The 20097-nt window shown below is 37.1% G+C and overlaps 1 long non-coding RNA gene across 1 annotated transcript; it reads right to left on the reverse strand.

Moving 5' to 3' along the window:
- Positions 1–14637: 14637 nt before the first annotated feature.
- LOC137876787 (uncharacterized) lies at positions 14638–16827 on the reverse strand. The gene is made up of 3 exons (XR_011103464.1): positions 16695–16827; positions 16043–16133; positions 14638–15309 (listed from the first exon to the last, which is right to left on the reverse strand). It is a non-coding gene; the product is annotated as an uncharacterized lncRNA (long non-coding RNA).
- Positions 16828–20097: the final 3270 nt, after the last annotated feature.

Below are 20097 nucleotides of genomic sequence, written 5' to 3' on the forward strand. Positions count from 1 at the left end.
TGGTCCAAAGGTGAGCAAGTCCCACACCACTGTGATGTTTGTACTCAACTCTTCATTTAAGCTGCCGTTCGCTTAAAAAAGAGCAGCTGTGCTTACAGTAAAGACAGTTTTTTCAGTCCAATAACCAACCAATGCTGATCCAGACCGAGTTGTGCAACTTCTCTATTTTAACAAACAAGGTTTGAGAGATAGGATGGGGTTTTCTGGGATGTCCTCACAGACATCTTATCTTCATGGTATTTAGTACCTTTGGTTGGTGTGGGATGTTTGAACAGTGGGAGACTTTTAAAAAAAGGGCAATACAGTGCGAATAATATAATAGTCATCTTGCGGTTGTATGGCTCTGCAAACTGCTGTCCAAAATGTCAGCGTTACTGGCACTGGTACACAGAGGGAAGCTAGACATCGTTCATTTGCACATACCTCCCACAAAAAGTTTCCCTTCAATTTAAAGAAACTTTTGTGTTGCAAAGAATTGCAGCAGGGACAAAATGTGTATATGATTCTCACAATACGTCATGCATACTCAAAATGTTGGCATTGACAGTACCTTGAACCGCAGCTGTACCCTTGATCCCTCTCTCCAACTTACTGACCAGCTTGAACTTCCAATTCACACAACCATAGCGATTTACATAATTACAGGAACTCATGTGACCTGGTGAAAATGGTATGTCATCACACTGCTAGGAAATAATTTCCATCTGAAAGACCAATAACAGGTGGAAGGCAAGAGGAATAATGGAAAATTATACAGACCCTTTGTAACTAATTGGATAGAAGTCACACTAAAATAAACGTCTGCACTGATTTATGGGGGATGAATAAAAGTGATCTTTGAGAAATGAAGGGCATGTCACTAATTACAATAAAGGGTGTCATAGATGGCCACTTTATATGTTAAGCCGCATACCACATAACTGCAACGTCCACAGTTCAACTGTCATGTGGCGGACCTTTATTGCATGTCACACCCCTCTTTCTCTTCATTTTCCTTGTCTCTCTCTGCATTGTCAAAAAAAGGCAAAAAGGCAAAAAACATGTAAATAGCTTGCTAATACGTCCAGCAGTCTTAGCAGTGGTCACCACAGTCTTCTACGTGTAGACAGAGGTGTAGATGGTTGGAATTTCCACAGAAAGAGCATCTCCGTCTTCTTCAATGTGAGATATCCTATTAGGTAGACATCCAGCTGGAGATAGCAACAAGCCACCCAGAGCTCTGCATCGCAACTTGACTGTAAAACTTCACACAACTGTCAGACTTGTGTGGATTCTGGTTAAATGCAGCCGCTATCCCAGTGATTAAACAGTGCACTGTTTACAATGGCACCGAGTCCCTGAGGTTGCCGCTGCTAATGACTCTGGTTCAAAAGGAGCAACGCTTTCATGTCTCTTTTGATTAGTCAGGTTAGCCGTGACTCAGAGCTAGAAAACACTTTGGAAACAGAGTGAAAGTGTAATGGCGTTGTGACCTGGATTATAATGTCCTTTTGGTTTGGCCTGGATAGACTGTCTGCAAAGATTCTTCAAAGTCAGAGCGGATTGCGGAAAAGATACGCGGCCATCCCAGCACGAATAAGCGTTTTCTCTCTTGTGGAGATACTGATCACATCTATTTCCTCATCCTTTCTTCCAGAATTATTTTTGAAACTTCAAACCCAAAGGATCACTTTTTGATCAGTCTCAATCTTGCATTTCCAACATGAATTATTAGATTATCTTATTTTTTGGGGCTAGCCTCTCTTGCCCTCTCTCTGTCTTGCTCTCTTTTAAAACTAGTACTCTGCAATTTCAATTACAATATCACACTGGGAAAATTACATTTGTATTCAGTTTATTTGTATTTCTTCAAATAAATCTCTAATTTCTCTTCCAGTGAAAGTGGTCTGCCAAAATTGAAGCTCACACCCTTGAGAGAAAAACACAAATGAACAGAATACTAAAAATGCCCAGGTTTGTCTCGTCTTGTGTAGAACAAAGCCTGCACTCACAGTGCGATCGCAGAGCACCGAAGGTGTTTTGTGAGTAGTTGTTGTGCGAATAGTTTAGCAAAATACATTTTGTGATAAAAGAAATAATAAATAAAGTTAGGAAGAGGGGGTTAAAACCTGAGTGGGCATTGACTTTATTGCTTCGAAACACAGAGATCAGGCTGAAATTAAAGCCAGAAATGTTGCAGCTCATGAAGTATTCATTGTTTTGACATCATCAGACAGTGCTGGAGATATAACTATTAGGTTAGGGCTTTAAAAAACCTTACTGATTTCCATCATTAGTGTTCTATTTAGGGGCGTCATGACTAAAACATTTGAGAGAGAACACATTATCCATTCTGTTCTTTGTTGAGACCTCTACTGCCACAGTTAGAGGTCTGTGTTTGCCTGTTGGTCCATCTGTATTCCCATCAGGGTCAAAGGTCCACACTGTACACTGAGAACATGCTCAAAATGCAGAGCATCAGACTTGTGCTATATGAGAGTTGCATACTACTGGGGAATAAGAAACGATTAAAAAGATACGCAAATCCAACAAACAATAGGATGGTTGCTGGATCAAAGAAATAGCTAACTGAATTAAAAGGATTCAGTCCGCACACGTTGCTGTGTAACGTTTCGAGTAGGGCTGTCCTCGACCAAAGAAATCCTTAGTCGACTAATACTCATACGGGGAGCTACTTGTATAGATCGATTTGTTTTAATTTAGCTGCATACTATTGTGCCCATCACTCAGAAAGCACTGATAACTGTTCACAAATTCAAATATCAGTGTCATGCAGACATTTATTTACATGATTTCCTGAAGAGCATCAAAGAAACATGTCGGTATTAGAACAATTTGATTGCTCCTCTGTCGTCCCTTATAGTGAAATAGTAAAGACTATAGCTTGTTCATGTAAAATTTCAGCATACAGAAGTATAGCCATGATTGTGATGATTTTGCCAAAGTTTCCTCATATGCAGAAATATTTTTTTTGTTAATTTTTAAGTCATCTTAGAACTGGGAATTTCCTGAATTATTCTTACATAAGATTACTCCATTTTAGAATGAAGACCACCTTGATAAGGACACAGTAGGTACTATAATAACTCAAGGTCTTACATGGTCTTTAATTTTCTAATACGGACGTGACAGCGTGTCCATTCAATACGACTGAAGAATGGAATTTTATGGATAGAGTAAATGGAGATTGAATTATTCCTTAATACATTTTATCCTAAGATTACCTGTACAAGCAGAACAAATACAATATATAATAGTGTCCAATTCATTCTCCTCTGGGCGTTGGCATCGCACTAATATTAGAGACTACATTAAGTGATAGTTTCAGGCCACAGCGCCATAATTGGTTCTCTTTGTAATGAAAATGCCAAAGGAAGAGAAAGACTCTAAAGGAAAAGTTTACTTGATGTAATTTGAATATGCTGGGTGTTTTTTCCATTGTTGTAGTGGGTGGGTAGATTTCTCCATCTCTAACTCCTAAAGTAATTACCATTTGGAGATGTATGATGCCAAAATGCTGTTTAGTTGACCTCTTGACTGAAGATGCGTTTGTCTTGCAGCTCTTTTTGGCCATTAACTCGACCACTGGAGTGCTGTTCATGACCTGCTCACTCTATTTTATATGTCCTGTGTTGCTTGCTTTCCTAAGCCAGATGTCCCTCCATTTTTCCTCTACTGTATATTCTTCCTCTGTTATGTGTTATTTTCATCTAGTGCCCATTTTTAAGGACTTGTGCAAATGTCCAGAGTCCATATGCCACAATAAATCATAGGGTGGACCATTTTCTCTCCGTCTCATTTACCCTGATACTATTTTAGTAAGTATTCAGTGACGTACAGTAGTTGCGGGTGGCTTGAATTGAGTGTGTGAGCACCTTATCTTTCTACCGCAGTAAATCAACATTCACGTACTATAACCCATATAGTGTATATATATATATATATATATATATATATATATATATATATATATATATATATATATATGAACAGTTTATCATTAACTACATTACACATACAAGGAATTTGAACAGGTGATTGGTATATATATATATATATATATATATATATATATATATATATATACTGTATATATATATATATATATATATATATACTGTATATATATACTGTATATATATATATATATATATATATACCAATCACCTGTTCAAATTATATATATATAATATATATAATATACTGTATATATATATATATATATATATATATATATATACTGTATATATATATATATATATATATATATATACTGTATATATATATATATATATACCAATCACCTGTTCAAATTCCTTGTATGAACACATACAAATTCCTTGTATGTGTAATGTAGTTAATGATAAACTGTTCATGGATATATATATCAGTACGTGAATGTTGATTTACTGCGGTAGAAAGATAAGGTACTCACACATTCAATTCACCTCACCGGAGGATGGCAAATACGCTATGTATGATAGCCCAACACTAAAAGAAATACAAATGGGGGCATAATTCTCACATTAAATGCGGACAGCCCAAGAAAATTACTCTACAATAATTCAGTTCCGTCAAAAATTGACGGGCAAAAGACTTAAGTGTTTGAAGATAACCAGTGAGGGTGTAAAAACGCATCTGTTCCATCTAGAATTGAAAAAAAAACTAAGCTTTTCACAGAAAGCCACACACATTACGACTCAGATGGATGGTTCTCTTTTCATTTTCCGCCAGTTGCTTCTTATGGCATTGAGGAAGTTAATTGGAAACAACTACGTACATGAAATCATAAAAAGCTGAAACATTGTTGTTGTTGTTATGACAGCAGTAAGGTCTCTGGGCTCATAGCAGGGCTGCACAATATATGGCTTCAGCATCGACATTCCAATGTGCGCATCAGTCATATCGTAGGACTGGCAATTAACTCAAACATGACATACTACAACTTTTTTGCTTCTTATTGTGAAAGGACTAATCCAGTGGTTCGGATTCATTAATTGGTTCATTTATTTGCTACAGTCTAGGTAGAACCCAATAGCGTATGTATCACCCTTAATTTCTGCACAGTTGGAAAATCAAATTACCTTTAGTGACTTACATCACATTGAACATCGTGTGGTTTTTGTTTGTTTGTTGTTGTTTTTTGTAAAGCTGTATCATTGCTGCAATAATGTGAAGTATGCATGACTTACGGTATATGGACTTTACGGTGAACACATCACTTGTTAGTTTAACACTTTGTATTGATGGTGTAGTGATAATCATGGAAGACTACCCTTCCTCACTTGCTTATTTTATCTAAAGATGTCAGAACCCCGTGGAGATCCATGAACTTTGCAAACAATTACTTATGTAAGTCTGGCATATTTAAAATTGTGGATTGTATTTTTTTCTTGTATTCTTTACTTTTGTTTGAACACAGGGTGCACAAGGGCTAGGCAAGCGCTCCAGCAATTGATGCCCCCATGGTCACTTTTTGCAGTCATTATGAACAAAGAATGTGAGATCAAACTGTGTTTTCATTGTGTAATGAAGCCGAGACTGAAAAAAATGGTTACGCCGAGATAACCAGAGAGTGTCTGTGTTTTTTGGTTATGTGTGTGTGCAAAAAGATAGTCCAACTGAACATTGCAAAGTGCATGCACTATAATATTTCACATAGGGGCCTTTAATTGGGAGAATAACAGCTGGGTAGTATAAAAAGAAAAAAACAAAGAAAAAAAGTGAAGCATTCTTCCACAAAAGATAATTTTAAAGTATTCACCCATTTCCTAAAAGTGTGAATCCCCTTTTTCTTTCTCCCCTTCACCCTCTTTCCCTCTCTATCCACATCTCTTACCCTCCCCCTCCCTTTATCTTTTCTAAGCCACTTCAAAACATTCATAAGCTTTGATCAAAGATCTCAGCCCATGTATTTGACAGCCTGCATACATAGTGGATTACCATCAGCTGGCAAAAGTGGTAATTTCCCTAACTTATTACCAAGCTATATTCCCCAGAAGGCAATTGAATGGAGATTGATGTCTTGGTAATGGTCATTCAGGTATCACTCTGCATTAAGGACTGCTGAGGGGGAGATATCAACTCTGCAGACCCAATCTGATAAGGGTCACACTGGTGGAGGGTTTAAATTGATCCTGTCTGAGAGGAACACCTGCTGACTTGAGGACAGAGCCAGATACCTGAATATGTTGTGGTTATTTTAGAGATTAGTCATTTAATGTTCAAATGCATTAACTTTGATCTACTTCCATCATAACTGCAGTTATTTTTGATGAGAAAATATTTCAATATGGCAGGTTATAAAACCTGTGAACTAAAAAAATACTTTTAACTACAACCTCGTTGTTAAAATGTTATGGATAAATAGTGCCAATACCTGTATTTATAGCATATAGAAATGCATACCATGATCACCCAATCAGGGGATGTAATGTGTCCTAAAAAAAATAAAATGAAAGCAATGTACCTGGAACACTTATCCAAGCAGTCCAACTGGGTCTATTTCAAAGCCTCCTTTGGCAAAACAGCTGCTCAGAGCTGTGGCCAGAAGATTGTCAGTGTGTTTCATGATAAGGGCCCATGGAGGAACCTGTGAAAAATACCATCAGGTTGAAAGTGAAAAAGCTCAGGAAGTCCTGACATAGCTAGCAGCTGAGCACAGGGACTGTAGCTTTTTGTGGTTGCAGAGGCCAAAACATGCATGTGGCAGGATGTAAGAGTGGCCAAGGAGAAAGATTTGAAGTTCTCTAAACTGTCAGATGGTTCAGGAAGAGGAGGCAGGGTTTTGCCCCAGTCTGTTATCATAAAGGGTGGGGAATCTGACTGAGGATTTCCTGATCCTAACTGCCATGCCCTGTTTGGGGTTGCATTCAAAAAGGTGTATACTGTAACCTTTTCTCTCTTGTCAAGAATTACTGCAAATGTTGATTCAAGTTGACAGAGGGGGCTATAAAAAATGACCCATGAAAAACTACTATCATATTTCATCAGGATAACCTCAATGAAGCATTTAAAAAAGAATGGCATTGTTGTAGGTAAAATTTACATATGTACTAGAGGAAACCACAGCTCACCGCATACACTGACACATTTTAACACTTCGGCTCATCGATCATCAAGACTGATTTAAAAAAGATTTGTGTGATTTGACAAAGGCAGCTGGCTCTCTGAATGTTTAAAGCAAGCGGCTGGTTCATCAGCAAGTGAAAGAGGCAAAGCAGTTCAATCATTGCTGTGGTAACAAAACACTTTGGTTATTGGAGAGAGCTTAAAGCTGAAAGGAACGATTATCTGCAAGAGAACACTTGACTGCCTTTGCAGAGTTATTCTCATGGGTCCGTGCCAAGATTTGCACGAAATGTGTTCTCCATTCTGAGAAGCCATGTGGCTTACCTCAAATTATGCTCAAATTTAATATACCCTTTTCTAATTGACCTTAACAATTAATGGCACTAAAGAAATGTCAAGAATAGCTAAGGAATATTAACGTGTGCCGCAAAAGTATTTGAGATAACGTTCAATTGAAAATACAAAAAAAGTCTGATAATGACAAATTGAACTTATCAATTAAACAAGCCAAGCCTCCATGGCAACAGTACTACAAATATTCATGTGACAGAGCTGAATAAACACATTCACTTAGACAACCTGACACATATAGAGCGTAGGATGGAGTGTGAGGTTGTGGAGGGATAAACATGGAGTGTGGTAGGGGTGCTTTGATAAAATATATAGTTTAGTAGAGAGAGAGGACTATGTGAGGACAGCAGAATAAGGATTAGAGAAGAACGAGATGAGGCATGAAGGACAGCAAAGGAAAGGCATCACATAAAATGGTCTGATAAAATGTTGATGCCCGTCTTTCAAGGAACTACTTGAACATGAATATGATTTAAGGGGAACGAGGGACAAATGTTGGTAAATGGACACATCGGCAGCAGTCCAGCCAGTCAGTGAGGTGCGCCCACTCCTTATTAACCTCTGATTTGAGAGCCGCTGTGGGATGAACCTTTTCGATCTTTGTGCCAGAGAAGTGGGATGTGTGTCAGCATGGAAAAGGCCCCCTCTGTAGACTCTGACACAAACTCTCGCTCACATGCATACTGTGCTTCTCAGTGGGAACTATTGATTTCTGCTGAATGTATTCCCAGAAGGGGAGCTACGAGGGCAGATGCTTTATTTATATTTTTATTTTAATGGTGAACTGGGTAACAGATTGATCCATCCGTTTCTTGTAAGAGGCTGAATGTTGTTACGTCTCAGGGGTCTGTAGAGATATTACTGTTGGGTATGTTAGTTTAGCATTTCATTTCTGTAAATGCACAAATTTGACAGTTCAGGTCAGAATGATAATTCAGATGGTGAATTTTCCAGCATAAAATTATGTATCCCTTCTTGGCAATAAATAATTAAAAGGTGTTTGAACAGAACGCAAATATGGTTGCACATATTTCACACAACAGTAACTCGATGTTAGCAAACTATTACCAGTGCAGGTTACACTCTGTATTAGTTATTAGCAGAAGTAGCATCCATTGACACAAAGACTGCAGGGTATAGCCATGAGGTTAGTTTCCATCATTACCTCCATCTCAAATGACAATGGTTTACAATGGCTTTGCTGCTAAGCATTGGTGTCCATTCTCGTGTCCCCCATGATGCGCTTGCAATGTATCTAATAGGATCACACTGTGTGGACAGTCAACTAACAAAGAGAATGGAATGCCCCAAGATTAATTATGTGAAAAAGGCAACATCAACAAAGACAGAGAGCATGTTGGCAGAGAAAAAAAAAAATGGTGGAAGAAACACCTGTGTTGTTCAATTAACAATGCGACATCTCAAACTGTGATAACGCTTTGTTTTACCTCGGTTTCCCTTCAAGATGACTAAGCAGGAACGCTCCTCTCTCTTTTAGGGAAGTGTTTACTTGGCAATCCGAGACTCCATAATTACCATGAGGTTAAATTCGAAACCAAATGTTAAACTGATTTCACTAATTACCTTATTTGAGGAGGTTTTGGAAGTCAGACAATGTAAGTGAACACTGAAAAACTCTTGGAGGGAAACACTCCAGAGCACCTCAAATTGCTGGGGGTCTACACTAATGTTTGAAATTGTGGATTCAAGTAAACAGCCTGATTGAAAACTCAAAAAGCTCTCAGAGAGAAGCTCCCAGCACAAATGTGACTGTGTGGTTTGGGCAGTGTCATTCGCACCCCGTAATAGTTATCAGTGACGTTCTGGTTCAATCTTTGTCAAAGACCGTGTCCCCCAGATCTTCCAGAGAGACAGAAGCAGGTGTCACGGGACACAACACAACAGATGGCCATCTTGAATCGAAACAGTGAAGTTAAATGAAGTTTAGAAGTAGTCAAACGTGTAGTGAGGCTGCTCTACCACTGTGGCCCTGAAGCTGAGCAACAGCCTTCAGAGCCATGCAGTAACACCATGGGAAGTGTTCATAAAAAGAATTCTGGTAGCAAACTTCAAAATCATCAGCTTCTTGATGAGGTCTGTGCTTTTTTTTAAATTCACATTACGGTAACACAAATGTGAGTAGTTACTAAGTAATGAGTTAGGCAAAATATGTTAATGAGCAGTTCGTGAATAACTCAGATTTAAAGATTTTATTGTAAAAAATGTGTTACTAGACAACAGAGGGAGATTTATGTTAATGAATCATTTGGTAATGATTAGTTCATGAATATGAATGAACTTTCTTCATTTCTGATTAACTCTGAACCAGCACAAACTACTGTAGTAACGGCTCTTTCATACATTATTTGACTCTTAGTTACTCTTTCACCACCAAGTAAAGTGAAACATTTGTTACCCTGAGAAGTTAATATAGTCATTATTTTGTTTATTTCAGCCCACTCAGATGGCTCCCAGCTGAAAGATCACTGGTTCAGACCTCATTCGAGATAACATGCAGGTTAAATGACCATTATTGGATGTGAATGTGCCAACTGCAAATAAAGAACTCTGGGATTTTATTTAGCTTTTTTGGCTACACAAAAAGATTAAAAGAAATCTACAGTATATTTGGAAATGTGGGCTGAAAATCAAACGTTTGCATTCTCCTCAGACTTAGCAGCCTTCGCCAGTTTTCCTACAGAGGAGGTGTGACACTTGCTGTTAAATGTGCTGGTGCGTGATGCACAGCAGGTGTTAGCAAGGCAGCCTTTTACCATCTGTATAACACATTAGAAATCATGTTGTTGTACATTAGCTGGACAGCACCAGTCCCGATATCCCATTGGTGTTGGCCCTAACCCGATTCATGTTATTCTCAGTTAATTGCTTAAGCATTAAAGACTTTAAAGCCAGAGGATTTAGAAGCCTTATTTCTCACTTTCCACATGGTAATTGGAATTGGTCTTCCTGCATATCTATCCTAAATCCACATGCACTGATGCCCTACTGAGGTTCACGGAGCCAATGAAGCAGCTTGGTGTGTGCACTTGCTTCGGGACAAGAACGACAAGGTTCAGCAATTAAAAAGAATTCTAATTAAACCAAACTAAAATATTACACTATTTCAGCTTTCATTATTTGAAAAAAACAAACAAAAAAACATTCAACGTTATACTTTTCAAAAGGTGTGTTGACTTTTAAATCGCTTGCAGCACTGTGCATGTTTGGATTTCTGTGTGTAAGTTTCATTATATGTGCCTTTCACTATGTGCCTTTCAGTACCAGGGGGAGCAATGAAGAGCTGCAATGTAGAGTAGAGAGTAGAGAAATGCCCCACGTTTTCTTTTTTCCATGAATTACATTAAAGAAAAGGGAGATCAGCCAAGAGTTCTAGCCCAAAATGAAGAAAAAAAAATCAAAATATAGGCTTAAATAATTATATATGTGTTTACGAGTATTAACAGTATTTCTGTAAAGGGCTTCTGTGTTTGTTTAGAGGTATTAATTTGTCTATATATGGCTCTTGGCTGGGGTGTATCACTGAGGAGAGGCAGAGAGAACGGAGAGATATTGAAAGAGAGGAAGAGAAGAGTGGATGATGTGGTGCAGTTCAGCCTTCAAAGAACTGATTCCCCAGGGAAAACTTGCAGGAAACTAATAGTGTGAGCTTCTATAAAAATGAGAATACTGCCAGTGTTTTTATGGCATACACAACAGCCCAGTGTGAGAGAAGACAGGAAGCTAGAAATTACACAACTAGTGAAGGTACTAAAAATTGATGTTTTGCAGTATTTTTTACGTGACCAGAGGACATGTAGAAGATAGAATCATGACAGAAAGGTGCAAGGTGGTAAAAAAAGATGGGTCGATCGCACCTCTTTTATTGTGATTTTGGCTGAGAAGAAAACACAGCAAACGTTCCCCCTCCATTAATTAAGCTCCCGAGCAGCCTTTGTCTATTAATATAATTACAACATCATCCAAACAACTCTGTACGCCTCCACTAAGTGAGAAATATGTCAAGATACAGTAACAGGCAATATTGGTGGTGAGAGTGCATTTTCTGCCAAGTAAATGAGACTAATTTCCAAGCATATTATATCAATTAGGCATGGCAAATCTCTCTCATGATGATGTTTATCAACAGTGAAGTTACATCGAAAGCTGCACGCTAACTGGGTAACTGTTATTCTTGTGCTTTCACGTTGAGAGGGGAGGGAAAAATGAACTGTGGTAATGATTTACAGTATATTTTAATTAATGGGTTGATTTGGAGTGGAGCTCTCTTTTATTCGAATGGCGGCCAGTACAGACAGGAAAAACAAATACAGTAGACATTGTACATATGGGCATGTTTTGTATAAGATAAAAAATAACCTATCCTTTAATAAATTCAATATATATATATATATAGCAGCACTTTTAAATAGGTGGTGTTCGCTTTTACCTGTCTTTTATCTTCATTGTATTTAACCATTATTTAGCCACGATAATCCCATTGAGATTTGTATTTTCTTTTATATGAGATTCCTGGTCAAAATGGCAGCAACAGAGATGTAAATTAAATCAATAAGTGATAGGGCATGTATATGCAGTGCTCCTATGTATATTCAGAGCTACAATTATCCTTAATCCTGTTTTTAAATGTTTGCATGCTTATGAATTTCTCTAGTGTTCATCCTCTTCAAAATACAAGGAGCCTGAGAATGGAAGTGAGCATATTTTGTCTGAAAAATGCTACATTTAACACCTTAAAACGATTGTTTCCAGCCCCATGTCTGTGTATTTGTCATATTGCAGTGGTCTATAATATTTGCCACTGAGGGTTCCAGATGTCAGTGGGTAGAGGCGACTACAGGGAGACTTTGGCAGAGATCAGGTTAGTTCTCTTCTGTCCGCCTGGGGGCATCGCTAGCAGTCTGCTATTGTAGTTGACAACCATATTTTCAAGAGCCAGTGGATTACTTCAGTTTTCATGACACATTGTTAGAGTCAAACTGTGGGCTACTTTTATGAGCCACTGTCCATCACTGAGGAATATCCACATGGAGAGGCAGACAGAGCCACTGAGAGCCAACAGGTGGAGCAGACTGGCTGTATTTGTGCTATTTCAGCTGCCCTATGCTAACTTTGTGTGAGTCTGCATGTGTCTGTGTGTTTCACTTGCAATTGACAAGTGAGGAGGTGCTTTTCAAGCATACTGTTTGTTTATAACCACCAATTGAATCTTTTCACTAATTATATGATCACTAATGTGGTTGGCAGCTGTATGTTTATTTACATTACATTACATTACAGTCATTTAGCAGATGCTTTTATCCAAAGCGACTTACAATAAGTGCATTCAACATATTTCTCCCCTAATCAAACAAAAGGAGCCATTGTTCCATTAAATGTAAAGCTTGTTGTATTTGAGTTCAGTAAGTGGGTATAATAAAAAACCTATAGCAGCAATAAATATACTTTACACACACACACACACCTATGAAGTCAGTTTGAGGGTTTGACACACAATGCATTCTGGTAGCCCAGTGTAAGAAAAACTCACACAAAAGTTTGTTTCAATGGACTAAACGTCAAAATGTTGCCCTTAAACTCTTTCTGAACCCCTTTGTTAAGAAAAAAGATATAAAACTGTGGTCATAAACATGATAGATATTGTGGACTCATCTCCTACTTTCTGAAAACTCTTTTCTTCAACTGAAATATGACCAAGCCAAACATTTAGTCAATAATGATGCGGCTCAGGACCGCAAAGTGGAAATTATGTTCCTTGTGAACTTAACTTCCCTTTTGGCTTCTGTATGCTCGTTGAACTATTTACATTTGGTCCGACCGTAGGCTGATCAAAGGCCTCAGTCTCGAGATGGGTTTAATGAGAGCTTGCGGCAGCCAATTATTCAGAATGACCTAATTGCATGGGGTACTTTTGACAAACACACACCTTCTCTATTCCCCTTCCCGCTGCTGTTTTCTCTTTGATTACATATCTCTCTCCTTCCTCGGCCCCTCTCACATTAAGATGTCCTGCCTTCTCTCTGTCCCTCTCTCCCTCTCCCTCACATACATTCATCATGTGTACGCAAAAGACAGAGACACAGTGATTGATTCGATCACAAAACCACAGATGCTTACATCTTACAAACCCCACTGCAGGTGTTTAAGTTGTTTTGCTGCATTCAATTAAACTAGAGGTCAACATAGAATGCATTGCAGCAGCACAAAATTAATAAAGTAGCATACTTGTTTCAGCATTTTGTGTTTAAGTTGCATGGAAGCCGCATTTTAATCATATCTCGCTTTCTTAGTTCAATACTTTTTTGAATTATACAGGATGTCAGGGCAATATGGGGAGCAAGTGTTTTTTTTTTTTTTTAGACTAACAATGACTCAGTGCCTTATAAATAAGAGCTGAAGATCTGATTTTGCTACTGCACCAAGTTAAAAAAGGTAACTTTAAGTTAATTGTAATTCATTTGTAATTTGTTTAATTTTCCATCACAGCTCCTCGCTTCAACCTGCTAGATATCTTTATCTAAAGTTTACGGTACAACAAAAATTAGCTTTTCTTTCACTGCATTTCTTCCACAAGAAACTAAATGGGGTCATCTCGTCCGTATTTATGTCCAGAACATATTTTCTGGCTGAAAGGTGTGAATATTGTAGAGGCTCTTTATTGTGCAATGAAACCAGACTTCACACTTCTGTGGAGACATAGTATTATAGTTTATTTCATATTAGTATCATTTGCATTTCATTTTGCAATACATGCACTTATCCAGGTCTCAATATATCACAATTCACACTGAAAAAAATGATACTTTGGACTAACCTAAAAAAAATACTCTCACTTGTTACATGTAAATGTATTAGTTTTTCTCAAATTATATTTATGATTTGGTTGAAACCTGAAATTTAGTTTCAATACAAATCAAAATATTACTTTTGAACAAGACAAAAAATTACATTCACACAAAGTAAAATAATTAATTATAAAGACCAAAAAACATTTTTTTTACATTGATACAACTTTATTTTTCAATTTGGAAAAACCTTATATTTTCTATTACATACAAGCAAAGTTTTTACTTCAGACTAATCAAAACACTCTAATTTGTTACAGGTAATTTTATAAATTTTTCTCAAGTTATACTTATGTTTTGGTACAAACTCTAATTTTAATTACACAATAATCACATATTTAATTTAGTCCAAAGTAAAAAGGTTACTTAATGTAGATGAATATATATTTTCTTGTTGCTTTTTTACAACCTAAACTTTTACTATAAACAATAGCTAAATTTGCTAGAATATAAAACATTTTGTTACAGTCAGTGTCTAATTTAGTTCACTTCAAAAGATTCACATAAATCTTAACATGAACAACATGGTTACATCTCTCCATAAAAACATGAGACAATGGAAAAGCCATTACTGTTTCTAACATTGTAAAACTGGTTTGGACATCTCTCCTTTAAAATGTGAGACAATGTAATACCCATGAAGAATATTTGAATTTGAATACAAGTTACATAACAACAAAACACATGCTGTATCCAAATGTCTTTTCATTGATTCAATATTTAGAGTTTGACACTCAGACTGAACACTCTGCGTGTCATCTTCTGTGGTTCGATTTCCATGATTAGTTTTTGCAGCGCATCAAAAGTGTTTTAGCTGACTTGGATAGCTCAAGTTTAGAGCATGAATGAGCCCAAATAACATAGCACATGCATGCGCTACTGATGGCAAATCATTAAGGACTTCCACACCATTGATAACAATTCCAATGTCGTGTGGTGGCTGGAGGTAATCCTCCTCCCTGATGACAAAAAACACCATTTCGCACCTCTCAAGCTCTGTTCCAGCTTCATCCTTCTGAACAACCTGATAAAAGACAATACACTTATTAAAAAGGTTATTCTGATGAAACCAGTTTCTGATGTACCAATTTAAAAAACTACACCGTTCTCTAAATCAAATCTCAAACAAATCAATTGGAGCTCTAGTAATGCAAAAATGTAACAACTTGCAAAGTCCAGCAGATAATGGCAGCCAAATATTTTTATCATAGCAAATATTTGACATTATCACAAGTACAGCATTCACAGAAGTTATAAATAAAAGATATCCTCCAAAAAGTTATAACATCTGCTGTGACAAAAAACATATCAAATAGGACAATACAGTAGTATTAATACTTAAATTAAGATTTCCTACAATGTTAAAAGATTGAAACAACTGCTTAGTGTTTTCTGTTTTTCATTAATTTCACTGTGACACTTTACCTCAATGAAATATTTGGATATCATATACATTTTATGTCCAGGCTAAATATTTTTGCACTTTAATTAAAATATTTTAATATGGTCCCAGCAACACTATACAGGGTTTTACAAATATAAACCAGAACAGATATCTTAGTAAAAAACAACTGTTTGTTAAGAACCACTGGGGGACAGAGAACTCCACAATAATTATATGCATAGGCATACTAACATGTATGTACAATAAGCCTGAGTATTTGTATAGGACTAAAGAACATGTATGACCTTGAAAGTTTAAATATGTAATGTTTTATCTTGTCTAAAGCTTATGTGATTAATGCAAAACTACTTACCAGATACTCCTTGAGAAGGTTGTCCCCATCTTCCCCAAGGTACACAACCAGGCACTTAAGCAGACACTCTTTTTAGATTCACCTCAGGGCTCTAGGTGAGAGCACAAACACACAAAATTATTATAAAATGCAAAATGATGCTGTCCAATTTTGCCAATTGACTGAAGATGCAAACACTACACAATGAACAAATGGGCCCTTGGAGTTACAGTAATAGTGATCTAGGGCTGTCGCGGTTAAGAAATTTTCCCCGAAATTTTTTGTTTCAAATTACTCAGTTTGTCCTGTTTCAAGTGCTATGTAAATAAGCTATTTTGTAAGGCTAGAATTAGGTATATTGTTGCCTTTTAAATGACAAAAATGACTCTTAATACTAAGTAAATACTTTATTATTAAATGCAGAACACAGAAGGGAAATGAGATGCAGACTTTCATTTTTTCAACTTTTGCTAATGACAAAGTAAAATGTGCCGCACTCACTTGAAATTCGGTTGGATGGTCAATAGCAATAATAGCACTTTTAGCAAGGCCCTAATGTACACACGCTTTGAGCAAACCATTTTAAAGACCTTTGAAAGTCAAAAGATTAATGTAGTACATCTGTCAACAGGTAATCTCTGACTCCAAAGTCGTAAGCAAAGCAAGTACATACGTGATCAAGAACTTTCAGTATATTCCGGGTTTTCTCTCCGATAACTCCTCCCTTCTTTTTGATGATCTCCATCAGCCTGTCGTAGTGCTTGTCCAAGGAAGCGAGGAACCGTGGTTGAAGTGGCAGTCGTAATTCTTGTAAATTCAGCATTGATCTTTGAAAAACATAATAGCACATGCAAATGTTATAAAACAATACATGTTACATTGCAGATGTGCTTTTTAGTAGGTTTCTTATGATAGGAGAAAATATAATTTACTTTACAAGCCACCACTGACTTATTGCCATTGACTTTAAAAAGTCACATACCTCATCCACTGAGAACAATGCAGGCCATCTCTCTTTCAACTCTTCCACTCCCAATTCCTTTTCCACAATTTCCCGTCTTCACACTGAAAAAGTCTTGTCCATTTTGGACTTTATCACTGAACGATTGTTTCGCTTCTTCACCTCACTTAAAAGTGACAGTCTCTCATTTTCCAATTTGTCTGAGGTCTCTCCAGTAGGAATGTCATGAATGTGGTTGGCCTCTCCTCTCTTAGGTTGCTTTACTTTTTTTGCTGGCAATGCATCTTCTGGAGCTTTGGACTTGAGTGAATTTACAAGCAGTTCAGAACACCCGATGCCCTTCAGCTGAGTACGGTAGTTGCCCATTTTTGTCTTCAGGCGCTGCTTCCACCCATAGCAACCGGTGTACGAACCAGGCTCAGAGAGGCATGGGTGCTTCTTGAGTAGTGCTTCAGCCACGTCACTGAAGTCAGCATCTGTTGGGTAGGCTTTGTACTTAAATATATCTTCAGCTACCTTATCCAGGATATCTGACTTTAATTTTGAACTCATTGACAATCTTGTCATGTTTGACCTATGCTAATAGTTGCTCTATTGTCTCTATTGTCTCTGGAATTCCATCAGGCAGAATTAGCTTCCTGGTGTCATCAGAATAACTCGCAACTTGGCTGGCCTTTTCTCTGCCATGTCAGCCCATCCAAAAAGATCTATTAAAAACATAAATAAAAACAGTAATATTAGTGTCATAACATTGGCCATAACATCCAATTCATATTAACAAATGTATTGATATACAACCTTATGCATGAATGTATCTCTTCAGAGAGATGAAGTGCTGTCCACCAACTATGTAGTGAGCCAAAGGATAGGGATCTGTCAGTTCATGCACCCCAACAAGCCGTAGTTCTTTAGGAGTAGATATGACCAAGTCATAAGCTCGATAATGTTCCAGATACCAGGTATCCACTTTTTTGACAATGAAAATGAGTTTCTCTTGTAGAACGATCATATGAACTATTTCCCAAAACTCTGGAAGTCCAGCCAGCGACCTATGGACTACCACCATTCCAATCCTATAGTTAAAGCCGCTGTAGGATACATTTTTTGCCAGGTTCACATTGTCCATATGTGGGTGTTTCTGTTTCACTGCAAGTGCAATATCTTCATTAATAACATCAAGGGGAAGTGTTGAAACATCAGTAACCTCCAAAGATGGCTTAGAAAATCTACACATGTACAGATTATATGCAGTCTGAAATTGGTGCCTTTGCGCTAACGAGTACAGTACATTTTAGTAACAGTTTGTATGACGAATTACTCTTTTGAAGAAGCTATGTTTTGATTCAAATCTCATAGTCCATAGTGCAACAAGGGGGCCAAACTGACGTATCAACTGTGGATAATGCTCCAAGTAATGATGTTTGGGCCGAATTTTTTCATGGGGGAAAACTTCTTTGAATACTGTCCTGTGTTCAGATATCTTAAAGTCAAGATAAGAACTAGAGTTCTCAGTGTGAAAAGGTGCAACAACAAGTTCCACAATGTCCTTCAATTCACAAAGGACCTGCCACGCTGGTTCGTTTGATGGAACTCTTGTTCCGATCAAGAGAGGAAGAAATCTCAATAGGCTCCAATTCTCGTGTGCATTTCCTCCAATTGTTCTTTTTGTGGCATAGGTGATTGGCACAAGATGAGGACGATTTGTCTTATCAGTCCACTTAAATGGAAATGTTGTTATGGCTTCATTTAAATCGGCTAATGTAATAATAATAATAATAATAATAATAATAATAATAATATAATATTTTTTAGAAATTAAGCTAAGTGAATCCGCCATTAAAATTGTATACTGTAATGTTATGTCCACTACAATACAAATTCAACACAAATTATTGAAATAAATTCAAGGTATTCTCTGAAGTGCTGCAATTATATTTTGGGTTTGTCATTTAAACATACATAAAAATAATGTTCAGTTTTCATATTGGGACTTACCAAATTCAGCAATATGGCTACAATTTCGGACCTTTACTGGAAACACCAGCAAACCTGTAAACAAAAGGAAAAAGAGAGAAATAACTTTTGGCACTATCCATAATTGTCACAACAGACACATTTATTAATTAGGCTTTAGACATACTGGAGGTGTTGTACTATACTGCAAAATATTGACAGCTGAAATAATGGAATATTAATTCTGTTCCTCATTATCTAGTACTTAATAGAGGTGTACTGCGACATTATCTGCAGCTGTTTAATCAAACAAAATTCTGTCTCTGTATTTGTATCTGAATAGAAGACCAGAAGTGGGCAAGGTTTATATCTGTAATTGCCTTAAATCAGGCAAATGTTGTATTTTGTTACCCAATATTCATTGGCAGTGGAATATGTGGCTTTTAAGTATCCAATTAATTTAACATAGGCATAAAATAATTTATGGAACATATTTTCATATCCAGATAGTGTACTGTTCATCTTTCTCTCACTTTATGTTTTACTAAGTTTCTTGATATATCTGACCACCCCATGGATAGAGACAGGGATACTGGCTTAAATACAAGGTAAAACATTGATATTTTAATAATTAGAATGCTTTATTTTAAATTGAGGAAATCACACATACAGCTAAAAACTACATGTTCTAAGCTTCATTTTGATGTGTAATTTGTGGTATTTGAAAGAAATGAAGTTGCCACACCAGGCTGTGAAAATACACAAGTTACCTCCTTAACAGAAAAGCACATGGCTAATTATTATGCAGAATGACGGTGTCCGACCTGGGCTGACATGGCGGGAGAACGAGAGAACATAGCGATCGCTGTTCTATAATGTGTAGAATATGAAATGACTAGCTGGTTGGTGAAATCAAAGTCATATGTTGTTCCTATGAGGCGACAGTGTGGTTCATACAGTGAACAGACCGCTGAGGCTCTGTAACCATGTGGGCTGTGGATGCCAAGCAGCAGGCAAACAGCACGTCAACTTTTTTTTTTGTTTCAAACAGTTTTACTAAATCTTTTTTTCCGTTTTTACTCCAAAGATATATGCCAGTAACGTGCATTTCGTCTCACCTTTTTCGCCACTCTGCCATATTGTGTGTGTGTGTGTGTGTGGT

Source organism: Cebidichthys violaceus, unplaced genomic scaffold, assembly GCF_023349555.1.
Source record: "Cebidichthys violaceus isolate CVI_PGR_0920_01 unplaced genomic scaffold, fCebVio1.0.p SCAF_20, whole genome shotgun sequence".
In the NCBI taxonomy this organism is placed as follows: Eukaryota; Metazoa; Chordata; class Actinopteri; order Perciformes; family Stichaeidae; genus Cebidichthys; species Cebidichthys violaceus.